We start from the raw sequence: 12,020 nt of genomic DNA on the forward strand, positions 1-12,020 counted from the left end.
AAAAGAGATTCGGCCTGCTGTCTTAGTCGCCGATACGCCTGATTATCAGATTCTTATCGATCACTTTATGTTGCAGACATGAAAAACACAACTGCCCTTGACCATTTATCTTTACTGCGTTCCTACATATTATACCTTTTATCCGTCGTGTAATTGGACTGCTTTATTTCACTTGCCTTTTACTGATTCGAAAACAGTCACTAAAAGTAAAAACTTTACAAATGTAAATACTACTACCGTGTTTTGTTTTAAAAACCTTTATTGTGAAAATGTCAGTATACAAATACGGGCCTATAACCACGTGGGCCGGCCACGGAGCAAACTGAAATCGTATATGATGAGGAGACATTTACATTGTAGAAGAACGTAACGAGCGGGCCATTAGGTGACAAGAACAAAGGTGTCTAACAGTTGCGGAATCGGTGGACGTACATTTTGTAATTAAAATACGACAGGGCCACTTACAATAACATTTTCTAGATATACATTTGCGGGCAAGGAGTTACGAGTCCCATTTATACCGGCGCCATTTTGGGCGAGGCCGGGCAGGTCCAAGATATAGTCAAAATGTCTCCACCAACCATCGGCCAGACCAGAACCCCTTTCGGCCCTTTATGCTACAAGATGGTGTCTTCCATTCAGAAAATATTGGTGGCAGCATTTTGAAAGGAAACAGAAACAGCCGTTCTCCTAGTGAGTTTCACATTGTTACATTTAGGAAGAATGTTGAAGAGTAGTATGTGGAAAATCTGAAGCCATTTTTCTACAAACTCTCAATCAGACTTGGATGGAAAAAAAAACCTGAAGAATGTACAAACTGAAAACCAATTTTTGTCTGTATAGCACCAACAGTAACGCTTGAGTCAGCTTTGTGTCAAGCCGCCATTTTCATTCAATCAATAGCGTCCCCCTGCACACATTCAGGGACCTGGTCGTGTCTTCAGATGAAACGCATTGTAGGAAAAGAAGCAGAAAGGAAAAGGAAAAAAGTTCCGCCGGACCTAGTGAAGCTGCAGCAGGTGCAAATAAGCTTCAGACAGTCTTCAACTTACTCTGATTCTTATAATAAACTTCAGATAGTCTTACAAGCACTGCTCAGAACTCTCAACTGAGGCACTCAACATCCAGGACTTGCCATTCGGATCTTGGTGCCTTGTGCTGGTTCCGACCTATTCACACATCGGTCCACTACTGACATCACCTCATAAGCCAACGGGGCACCCCACGCCGACTTTCGGCGCAGCATTGTAGGATGGCCACACCAGTGCGGCAACTTGCTGGACACAACATCGGGGCCATCCAGATCTCGGCGCGTTCGACTCACTGTACCGCAACAGTGACCGCAACTCAGCTGGACACGCCGTCTTTCGGCGCAGCATTGTAGGATGGCCACACCAGTGCGGCAATTTGCTGGACACCACCTCGGTGCCATCCGGATCTCGGCGCGTTCGAGTCACTGTACCGCAACAGTGACCGCAATTCAGCTGGACACGCCGTCTTTCGGCGCAGCATTGTAGGATGGCCACACCAGTGCGGCAATTTGCTGGACACCACCTCGGTGCCATCCGGATCTCGGCGCGTTCGAGTCACTGTACCGCAACAGTGACCGCAATTCAGCTGGACACGCCGTCTTTCGGCGCAGCATTGTAGGATGGCCACACCAGTGCGGCAATTTGCTGGACACCACCTCGGTGCCATCCGGATCTCGGCGCGTTCGAGTCACTGTACCGCAACAGTGACCGCAACTCAGCTGGACACGCCGTCTTTCGGCGCAGCATTGTAGGATGGCCACACCAGTGCGGCAATTTGCTGGACACCACCTCGGTGCCATCCGGATCTCGGCGCGTTGTGCTGCCTTCGGCCTATTCGCACATCGGTCCGCTACTGACGCCGCCTCACGTGCCAACGGATTTTCTACGCTTTTTGTAGCCCTATGCCGCATAACAGGTCATGTGACTTGTTTATAAAACTTTTCATTGGTTCATTTTACTTTTGGTTTCCTAAAGATGGAAGGCTTGGTCATATGACCTAAAAATAACACTTTTCATTGGTTTAGAACATTTTTTTTTCCCAAACGATGAAAGCCCCACCTTGTTTCTGGATCATTCAGACTGAAGCTGGCGTCAGCATGAGAGCACCACCATCTCGTGGCTCCGTCGTGGTCATTCCGCGAGCAATCATGGCAGCCGCTCCCCACCGGAAGCCTGCGGGAGTCGGGGGCCCCCAAGACTTTTATACAATCTTCACGGCTGAGGGGACGCTTTTCGAGAATGGAGCCCAAGCCCTAGCAGGCAAGCGTCCGAGTTCCAAAGTGTCCCAGGACCATTTCAGTGGACCAGGCCTAAAACCGAGGAGCTGTCCGCCATTTTAAGAGCCATGTGGCAGCCGCCTATCGCTGCACTGCAAGAGTGGGAGCAACTCAACAACATGGTGAGCGAGACGCTGTGGCCGCAAGAGCGAGCGCAACTCAGCTAGATGGCCGCCACCTGGGGAGGCCCGTTCACGCCGGCTCCCCCACGCCCCCCCCCCCGGGCCGCCGCACGCCAATTTTCGGAGCAGCATTGTAGGATACCAAAACCAGTGCGGCAGTTTACTGGACATCACCTGGGTGCCTGTTGTACATGTTGTGTCAGCCATGTGACACTGGACACAGACCGCTACTGACGAGGCCTCCCCCCCACCACCCGGGACGCCCCACGCTGTTTTTCTGTGCTGCATTGTAGGATCCCTAAACCAGTGCGGCACCCAGGCGACATCACCTGGGTGCCGTCCAGAACTCTGCACGTTGTGCTGCCTTGGGACTATTCGCACAACAGACCGCTACTGACGAGGCTTCCCCCCGCCCCACCCGGGACGCCCCACGCCAATTTTCGGAGCAGCATTGTAGGATCCCTAAACCAGTGCGGCACCCGGGCGACATCACCTGGGTGCCGTCCAGAACTCTGCACGTTGTGCTGCCTTGGGACTATTCGCACAAAAGACAGCTTCTAACCATTGTTGCTTTTTGTGTTGAGAAATGTTTAAATGTTTTTAGTTTTTGTTCCGTTCGTTAAAGTTAATTGTTAATAAAGTTTTATAACCTTACTTTGTTGGAGTGTTATCTATTTTTTTAAAAACGGGTGAATGGGGCCTTGAATCGGGTTATTGTCATGTGTGGGCTTTGGAAGTGTGCTGCTGCAGGATCGGACATTTCAAACTCAAATGCACGTTCTTTTTCTTACCTTTCCGAAGCATGGAGCGCAATAGCAGGCAGAGAAAGGGTGATGCACGTGTTGAACACTACCTGACCTGGCAACTTGCTGGCAGTGCCCCCCCGCCCGCTCCTGAAAGAGGGCACACACACACCGCCGCCCCGAGTACTTCACAAATCTTTAAAAGACCATGCGCTTGTTCATGAGGCTTAAATGGTTTATCACCTCTTCTAGAACCCCTGCATCGACCCTCTGACGTTTCATGGAAAAATTACCATGTAACACAATACCAAGCCCTGTCAGCTGAAACCCCCAAGGAATCGTGGGGCATATTATCAAGGGGGTTTATCTCCGCTTTTTTGGCTTTAAAAGCCATGAAAGCGGAGATAAAATTATTTCTCTATTACCAAGCTGTCGCTAACACCAGTTAGTGACAGCTAAAAGGAGATAGCGACCATCTTGGGCCCCGCTTTGCATGTCAGTGATACTTATCACTAATGACATGCAAAGTGGCGTGCCAAGATGTTAGCGACTGGAAACAGTCCCTAACATCGCTACCTTCTATTACCAACTTTTGGAGATATTCGCGCTAAGCGCGAATATCTCCAAAATCTAACACCTGCCCTGAGCAGTTCTTAGCCATGTTATCCAATGGGAGGTGGATAACATGGCTAAGAGCATTAGATCGATAATACATGAATATCGCTGACTTTTCACCTGCCCTGAGCAGTTCTTAGCCATGTTATCCAATGGGAGGTGGATAACATGGCTAAGAGCATTTGCTCGATAATACATGAATATCGCTGACTTTTCTGCGATAATAGCAAGGTTTATCTGCGATAAAAATCGCCGATGTGCGGCGATAATTTTTGTCTCTAAACAAGTTAGAGACAAAAATTATCGCTAGTTGTTCGTAATATGCCCCCGGGTTTTTGCTTGCAGAAATCGGGAGGCGGGAGACTAGCACTGAAATCAGTACTCACACGCCTGAATCAGGAGGATTGGCATGTCTGAATTCTCTACAGCTGGGGCCATAAACTACATCCGCAGGGTTAGGTGATAGCCTGGGACCAGCCTGGCATCTAAAATGGCTGCCGTGCACGACAAAATTGTGGCATTCGAAAAAAGGCAAGATGGCGCAGCCGCTGGAAGAGATGTATCAACATATATCAGCCTCCTCAGCCACCCTCAGGAAACATAGGGGATTAGGATACGTCTCCCGCACCCCCTTATACCTAGTACTTTAATTAACGAAGCACAAAATGGCGAATTCCCGTTTCGCTACCAGTTTGCGGCCCAGTTCGCGGCCCGTGAAGCGCTTCTACCGTGAAAAATCTTTTTTTTTTTATTTTCCCCACGGGACCCTTTAATAACCCCAACAACATTCCTAGGGGGTCAAGAGGGGGATACCTTGCCCCCTTTCATTAAATTCCCCCTTAGTTGTTCACCTTTTCTTCTCTCTCGATCCTACCGAGAGACAAGATGGCGGCCGCTCCGGACTGTCCCGCAGCAAAAAAAAAAAAAAGCTCACGCACAGCCGCTGGAAGAGATGTATCAACATATATCAGCCTCCTCAGCCACCCTCAGGAAACATAGGGGATTAGGATACGTCTCCCGCACCCACTTATAACTAGTAATTTAATTAACGAAGCACAAAATGGCGAATTCCCGTTTCGCTACCAGTTCGCGGCCGCGCTTCTACCGTGAAAAATCATTTTTTTTTTTATTTTCCCCACGGGACGCTTTAATAACCCCAACAACATTCCTAGGGGGTCAAGAGGGGGATACCTTGCCCCCTTTCATTAAATTCCCCTTTCGTTTTCCACCTCTTCTTCTCTCTCGATCCTACCGAGAGACAAGATGGCGTCCGCTCCGGACTGTTTAGAATGTTGACAGACACCGGAGAGCCAATCAGCTTTCTGCGCGCAAAGTTCCGATAAGCGAAAAGTAAGCGGACCGGATCGCTGCCCAGAGCGCTGTTACAGATATATATCTTGGTTTGAACGTTAATTTCTCAAAAACTACTGGAGCACATATATTGAGACCTAGCAAAGGCACATCGGGCTAACAGTCCCTACAATTTTGCCAAGTTTCGTGCAAATCCATTCAGCCGTTCGAGCTAAAAGTGAGTCCAACCGCCCTATGGAAAAATGAATGGGAAAAACGCGTTTTGGGACCCCCCTTTTTTCTCAGCCCCCCCTTAACGAAACCCCCCTAAATTTTCAGGGGCTGCTCAGAATCAAAATGTGCCATTTTCCTGAAAATTTCAGCCGATTCCGTCCACAAACGCCAAAGTTATTAGACATAGAATTTTCAAAAGTCCCATAGAGAAAAAATTCTAACTATATATACCTACTGGCGATAGCCAGTAGGTAATATATATATATATATATATATATATATATATATCTGCAATACCTCACAACGCTCCGCCTCTCAGCGAAAAAATAAGGCATGGACCACTTCTTTGTAGCTTGTAATTTATTCACCCCAACAGCTAGTCAAGACGCGTTTCGGCCGTCCCTGCGGCCTTGGTCACATGACGATGCCATAGACTCAATCTCTTTTAAAGTGCAAGTGCTCACATGTGCAAATGGAAATAAAAGAAATACTTTCCGTTTCAAATACATTATTGAGTATGATGTCTCATGTATTACCGTATAAATACGTTTAGAAAAGACAGTCTAACCAACTTCTTATGTTGTGAATATCTTATGCTTTGGACAAGAGGCAATATTCCATCAAACATTTTAAGCTAGCAGCATGAATGCTTTTTCATATTCCAAAACATAATATACAACGAAGTTTTAACCATTTGCCATGCCTATTAATAATAACAAGTGCTCACCCTATTGTGCTCAAAATGTAAAACATTGCAAAAGAAAATCTTTTTACAAAAATCATAACGTTATTCACAATTCAACCCTATGCTGTACGGAAAACTTTCACAGGAAATAGTTTTGCAAGTGTAATCTGAGTCACTGAATAATATGAACAGGTTATTTAGCAGTGATATGCCTGAATGCTTATTTTGTCCAACACATAATTGTTTTGCTTGCATTCCCAATAGTATACATATCTAATTATGACTCCTGAACCATAATTATATAACTTACATAGGAGGATCCCCTCCTGTGATGTTGCTAAAGTGAACTCGTGCAGAAGTGCAAATCAGCTAAAGTGACTCATGCTTACAAAATTAATACAACCTTATATACAGTGTTTTTAGTCAGTTCATAGTGGTTGAATTAAATTCCTTATTGCACAAAACAACGGATACATACTGAGGGAAATTCATAAATTAGATGATCTTTTAAGGACATGTTTAAAATCTTTTATACAGTATTTAATGTGATTGGCAGTATGATATACTTACTGCTTAAAGTTGTAACACCCTAGTATATAAAAACATGTTCAAGCTAAAACCCATTAATACATAAAATACATTATCAGAAAAAGGGGGGATATCGGTGACACAGTTAAAACCAGCTACCTAAAAGACACCCGGATAAAACTACCCTGATATCTTAAAACAGCCAGAATTAAATGTGGGCCACTACCAACTAATAATCAACACCAGTACTATATCTAAAAAACTAAAATAGCTTAAAAGAATTAAATATTGTTAGTATAAAATTTGTGCAAATATAGCAAGTAAGTTTCCCAATTATCCTAATTTATTCTACACTGTATAATGGATGTTGTGTTGCTTAGCTTTCCAATACATATTCATACGAGGGACATCACATATACACTTACTAGATGGTCATTTATAAGTATGTATGGAGGTCCTCATTGGTGTTCAATCCCCCAGGCCACTTACAATCAAATTCCAGAATGTAGTTAGTTTCAGTTTTTCGCATGTGGGCCTCCCTATCTCCTCCTCGTTTTGTTGCAGGGATAGATTCCATTGCGTAATATTTTAGACACTGAGGTTTACTGTTATGACAAGCCTCGAAGTGCCTCACAACAGGATAACTTTGGTCTTTATTGGTTATTGCACGTGGGTGCTGCAGGATTCTTTTATGAACCGGTAATTTTGAGCTACCTACATATTTCAACCCACACTCACATTCCAGGATGTAAATGCAATATTCTGTTTTGCATGTCAGGTGTTGTTTGATCTCCCTGGTTGTGTTTGGGATGACCGTGGTGTATTTTTTAGTATTCACACCATACTGGCATGCCTTACATGTAAAGCATTTGTAGAACCCTTTACTGGTGGGACACCAGGGTTCCTTACCAAGGCATTCCTAGCTTTTCTTTGTTAGAATTGTGCCCACACTCATTCCTTTACGGTAAGTTATTGAGGGATTGGCTGGCATCAATTCTCCAATAACTGGATCATCCTGCACGAAGTGCCAGTTACGTCTGATTATACTCCTTAGCTCTTTTTCTTGTTTGGAGTATGTCAATACCAGACGAACTGGGTTGCTTTCTACACTCTGGGTTTGACTTACTTTTGGACTGTATCTTAGGAGGTCACTTCTAGCTCTCAATCGTGATTTTCGAATGGCGGTTTCTACTATTCTAGCAGCGTATCCTCTGTCCACAAATCTAGAAAAACATTCCTGTTGCTTCACCTTCATATCCTCATCATTACTGCATATACGGCGAATGCGAAGCATCTCTCCGTATAGGATTGATTTGATCAGGTGTTGTGGATGGGCACTCGTTGCGTGTAAAAGAGTATTACCCACCATTGGTTTTCTAAAAAGGGTAGTGCTAAGAGCCTTGTTAGCTAAAAAAACCTGCACATCTAAAAATGTCATCGATTCCTTACTGATACTAGAAGTAAAATTCAAATTAAGATCATTCACATTGATTTCCTGTATAAATTTTAAAACACTTTCCATGCCAGACAATAAAAAGGTCATCAATAAAATGAAGCCATGATTTTATGTTTGAAGTGCAGTAGTGCATATATTTACACCTGAGGACCAGTTCCTCCCACCTCCCCATAAAGAGGCAAGCATAACTTGGGGAGAAACTGGCCCCCATGGCTATACCCTGAATCTGTTGGAACAATTGGCCATTGAACATAAAATAGTTATTCTCTAGACAGAAAGATAACATTTCAATAAGCATTTTGGTGTGGTGGGTTAGCTCCATTGGCCTGCTACTTAGGTAATATTCACATGCCCGTAGGCCATCCATATGTTTAATACAGGTATACAGGGAGCTCACATCCAGTGTTACTAGGAGGAACTTCGACTCCCACTCAATCTCTTCAATTTTTCGCTGGAAATCACTAGTGTCTTGTACGTATGAGTTCAAAGACTTCATATGTGCCTGTAAAAAATAGTCTATATATCTCGATAGGTTTTCATATTAGAAATTCACTGAAAAAAAATGTAGGTTTCAGTCATAGTTAGTTGGACATTCCACTCGTACAAAACCAGAGAAATTTGAACATTATAGTTAGTAGAGCTAACTATAACTCGTGCCACCACAATGCACTGCTGATTACGTCATATATCACATCACTCATGACATGGTCAGTGACATCTCAAATGACATCACAGTTTACATCATCCAGTGAATGGCGCCAGAGGCAAGCCCGTCTGGGCCCGTCCAGGCCCGACCAGGCCCAGGGCCTGTCATTATGCCCATGGATCCTTCGGGACCTACGGGATACACAAGGGAAGAACTTTTGGCGTTACGACATACTTGGGGTCAGTGTAGCCACCAGTTGTATTGGACTGATCCACTATTTTGTCGCTGCCAATTCTGCCCCAATCCTTTCCCTGTGGGGACTAACGGCAAGAAGGCCGGTAATTTCTTGAGGATGGCGCTTCTAAACTGCAGATCACTACCAAAGCATGCGGTAGAGATCTATTTGTTGATTGGAGAATGCAGTTTGGACCTGCTCTTCCTTACAGAGACATGGCTATCCCCCCACTCAGAGTTTGACATTATCTCCGCCCTCCCTAGCAGTTTCCTTATCCAGAATCAGAATAGAGGCGAAGGGATAGGAGGTGGCCTCGCTATAATCTATAGAGATTCTCTGACATGTAGACTTGAGGATGGCGGCATTTCAGACTCAGAAAGGGCTGTTTTAGCATTCAGCTAACCCCCACCCATTCCCTCTCAGGAATCCTTATTTACCGCCCGCCGGGCAGCATAAAGCACTTTGCTGACTCCTTATTAGAAGTCACCTTAGCAGCGGCTGCTCGGGCACCTAACTTCAAGGTACTCGGAGACCTGAACCTGCACTTCAATGACCTTAATGATAAAGTAGCTGCTGATCTCATCCTAGAACTTAAAACTTTTGAACTTAATCTTTTGAACAAGGAAGCCACTCATAGCAAAGGACACTTGCTGGATCCTGTTTTCTCAAACAACATCCAGCTCCTAGTTAAACCCCCTTTGCCCCTACCATGGCCTGACCACTTTGTAGTTCCCTTCTCCTGGGAAATCCGATCGGAAGAGATTAGTGCTTCTCGCCCCCGTACTCTTCAAAGAGCCTGGCCAAAACTATCTGTGGAAAATCTGAAATTTGCCCTCGAACAATCGGCTCCTGAGGCAGAGTCTGATGTCCTGCTTGCAGACATAAATTTCCAAAACTGGCTCAATAACTCCTTGAACATGGTTCTGCCTCTAAAAATGGTGACAAAGAAGAGCAGCACCTTTAAATCTCCTTGGTACACTACCGAACTAAGAGACCTCAAAAAAGCCTACAAAAAGTCGGAGCGCATCTGGAGGAGAGACTGGGCACTTAATAGCAAATCCTCCTACCAGGCCGCCATGAGACTCTATAGAGCCGCACAGCAAAAAACTAAGGCCTCCTTCTTTGAGGAGAAAATCAGACTTTCAGCCAACTCCTCCAAAGGAAACGTTCAAAATAGTCAATCAGCTGCTTAAAATTCCTGCCCCAAACATCCTACAAGAGGATACCGAATCAAGATGTGACCTGCTAGCAGAGTTTTTTGACGAAAAAATACAGAAAATTCTGGATAGCTTACCTCAAACTGCCAAAACATCAGTCACTGATGCCCCCCTTCCCTTATCTAACGGCCCCGGACTCGAGGTGTTTACAGGTATCACCAGGGAAGACTTCTGTACTACTCTCTCCAACATGAAAAGTGGCTCTCCCTCTGATCCAGCTCCTATGCACATCCTCAAACAAATTATGAGCACCATCGCCCCTCTTGCCACAGATCTATTGAACTCGTCATTTATCACTGGCACTGTCCCCCCGAGCTGGAAACAGGCCAAAATTAAAACTCTCCTAAAGAAACCAGGATTAGACACGCCCGATCTGGCTAATTTTCGCCCGATCTCTTTGTTACCTGGTCTGGGCAAAATTGCCGAAAAGCTGGTGAATCGGCCTCTCAGGATTCTTGGAGAGTAATGGCCTACTGAGCGATTCCCAAAGGGGTTTTCGCCCTGGACAGGGCACGGACACAGCTCTCATAGTGGTGACGGAAGAGGCGAGATGCATCTTAGATTCAGGGGGATCAGCAGCCCTGATCCTCCTGGATCTGAGCGCTGCATTCGACACCGTTGATCACGCAACCCTGGTTCACCGTCTTACTAAACTAGGCATTGCGGGTTCAGCCCTTAGATGGCTGGAATCTTTCCTGGATAAACGATCCTTTAGGATCTGGGAAAATGGTATTATGTCAAAGCCTATACCCCTCCAATGTGGGGTTCCTCAGAGATCTTCCCTGAGCCCCACATTGTTTAATGTTTATATGGCCCCGCTGGAACAAATAGTTGCCCCTTTTGGGATCAAATCCATCAGTTACGCAGACGACACACAACTTGTCGTCTCTCTTACTCATCAAGGGGGATGTCCAGACAACCTTTCGAGATGCCTAACCGCAATTTTCTCCTGGATGACTGACTCAAAGCTCAAATTGAACGGAGCTAAAACTGAGATTATGCTCCTGGGTCATCATTTTACGTCTTTGCCGTCTGAGTACTGGCCGCCCGGTATGGGTGATTTGCCCCCAGCAAGGGAGAAAATTAAAAGTCTTGGGGTCTGGTTCGAACCCCAATTAACTTACAGGACCCATGCACAGAAAGTTGCAGGTGGTTGCTTTGGCCTGTTGCGTGCAGTACGGAAATGCTCCCTCTCCTGCCTTTCCAATCCAGGAAGCTACTAATCCAGGGCCTAATATTATCCAGACTGGATTACGGCAATGCTCTCCTTTTGGCTGCACCTAAGGCCACAATTAACACCCTGCAGCGGGTACAGAATGCCGCAGCCAGACTGCTTATGGGGGCACCAAGAAGGGCCTCAGCTAAACCATTGCTGAGAGCCCTTCACTGGCTCCCCATCCAGGAACGAATTGCTTTTAAATCACTTTGTATCACTCACAAAACACTGCAAGGTAAAGGTCCTCCTGCCTTGAGAAACTTGATTTGCCCCTACAAATCTTCGCGGGCCCTTCGGTCTGAGGGGGAAAACCTGGCTACTATTCCTAGAGTGAGGAAAGCCCGCACCGGAGGCCGCCGGTTCTCTCTGAACGCTGCAAAACACTGGAACACTCTCCCCAGGGATATCCGGATTGAACCCTCCTATCTGAAATTCAGAAAATCCCTTAAAACTTTCCTTTTTCCTAAGGTTGCATAATCCCTTTCTTTCTTTCTTAGAGTTTTCTGTTATTAGTTAGTCAGCACTGGGACGCTTCAGGGCAGCCATGCGCTTTATAAATCCAATTTCATTTCATTTCATTCCAATGTGTGTTTCTGTAAAGTTAAAATATATTTTACAAATATTAATGCCAAGGTGTATTGAAGAATGAGTTGGTATCGAATGGGGGGGGTGGATGATTTTATTGGTGTGTGACTGACTGTATAAATTAGTGATTAAATGTGTCT

This window comes from Lissotriton vulgaris, unplaced genomic scaffold (genome assembly GCF_964263255.1).
Source record: "Lissotriton vulgaris unplaced genomic scaffold, aLisVul1.2 SCAFFOLD_1079, whole genome shotgun sequence".
Taxonomy (NCBI): Eukaryota; Metazoa; Chordata; class Amphibia; order Caudata; family Salamandridae; genus Lissotriton; species Lissotriton vulgaris.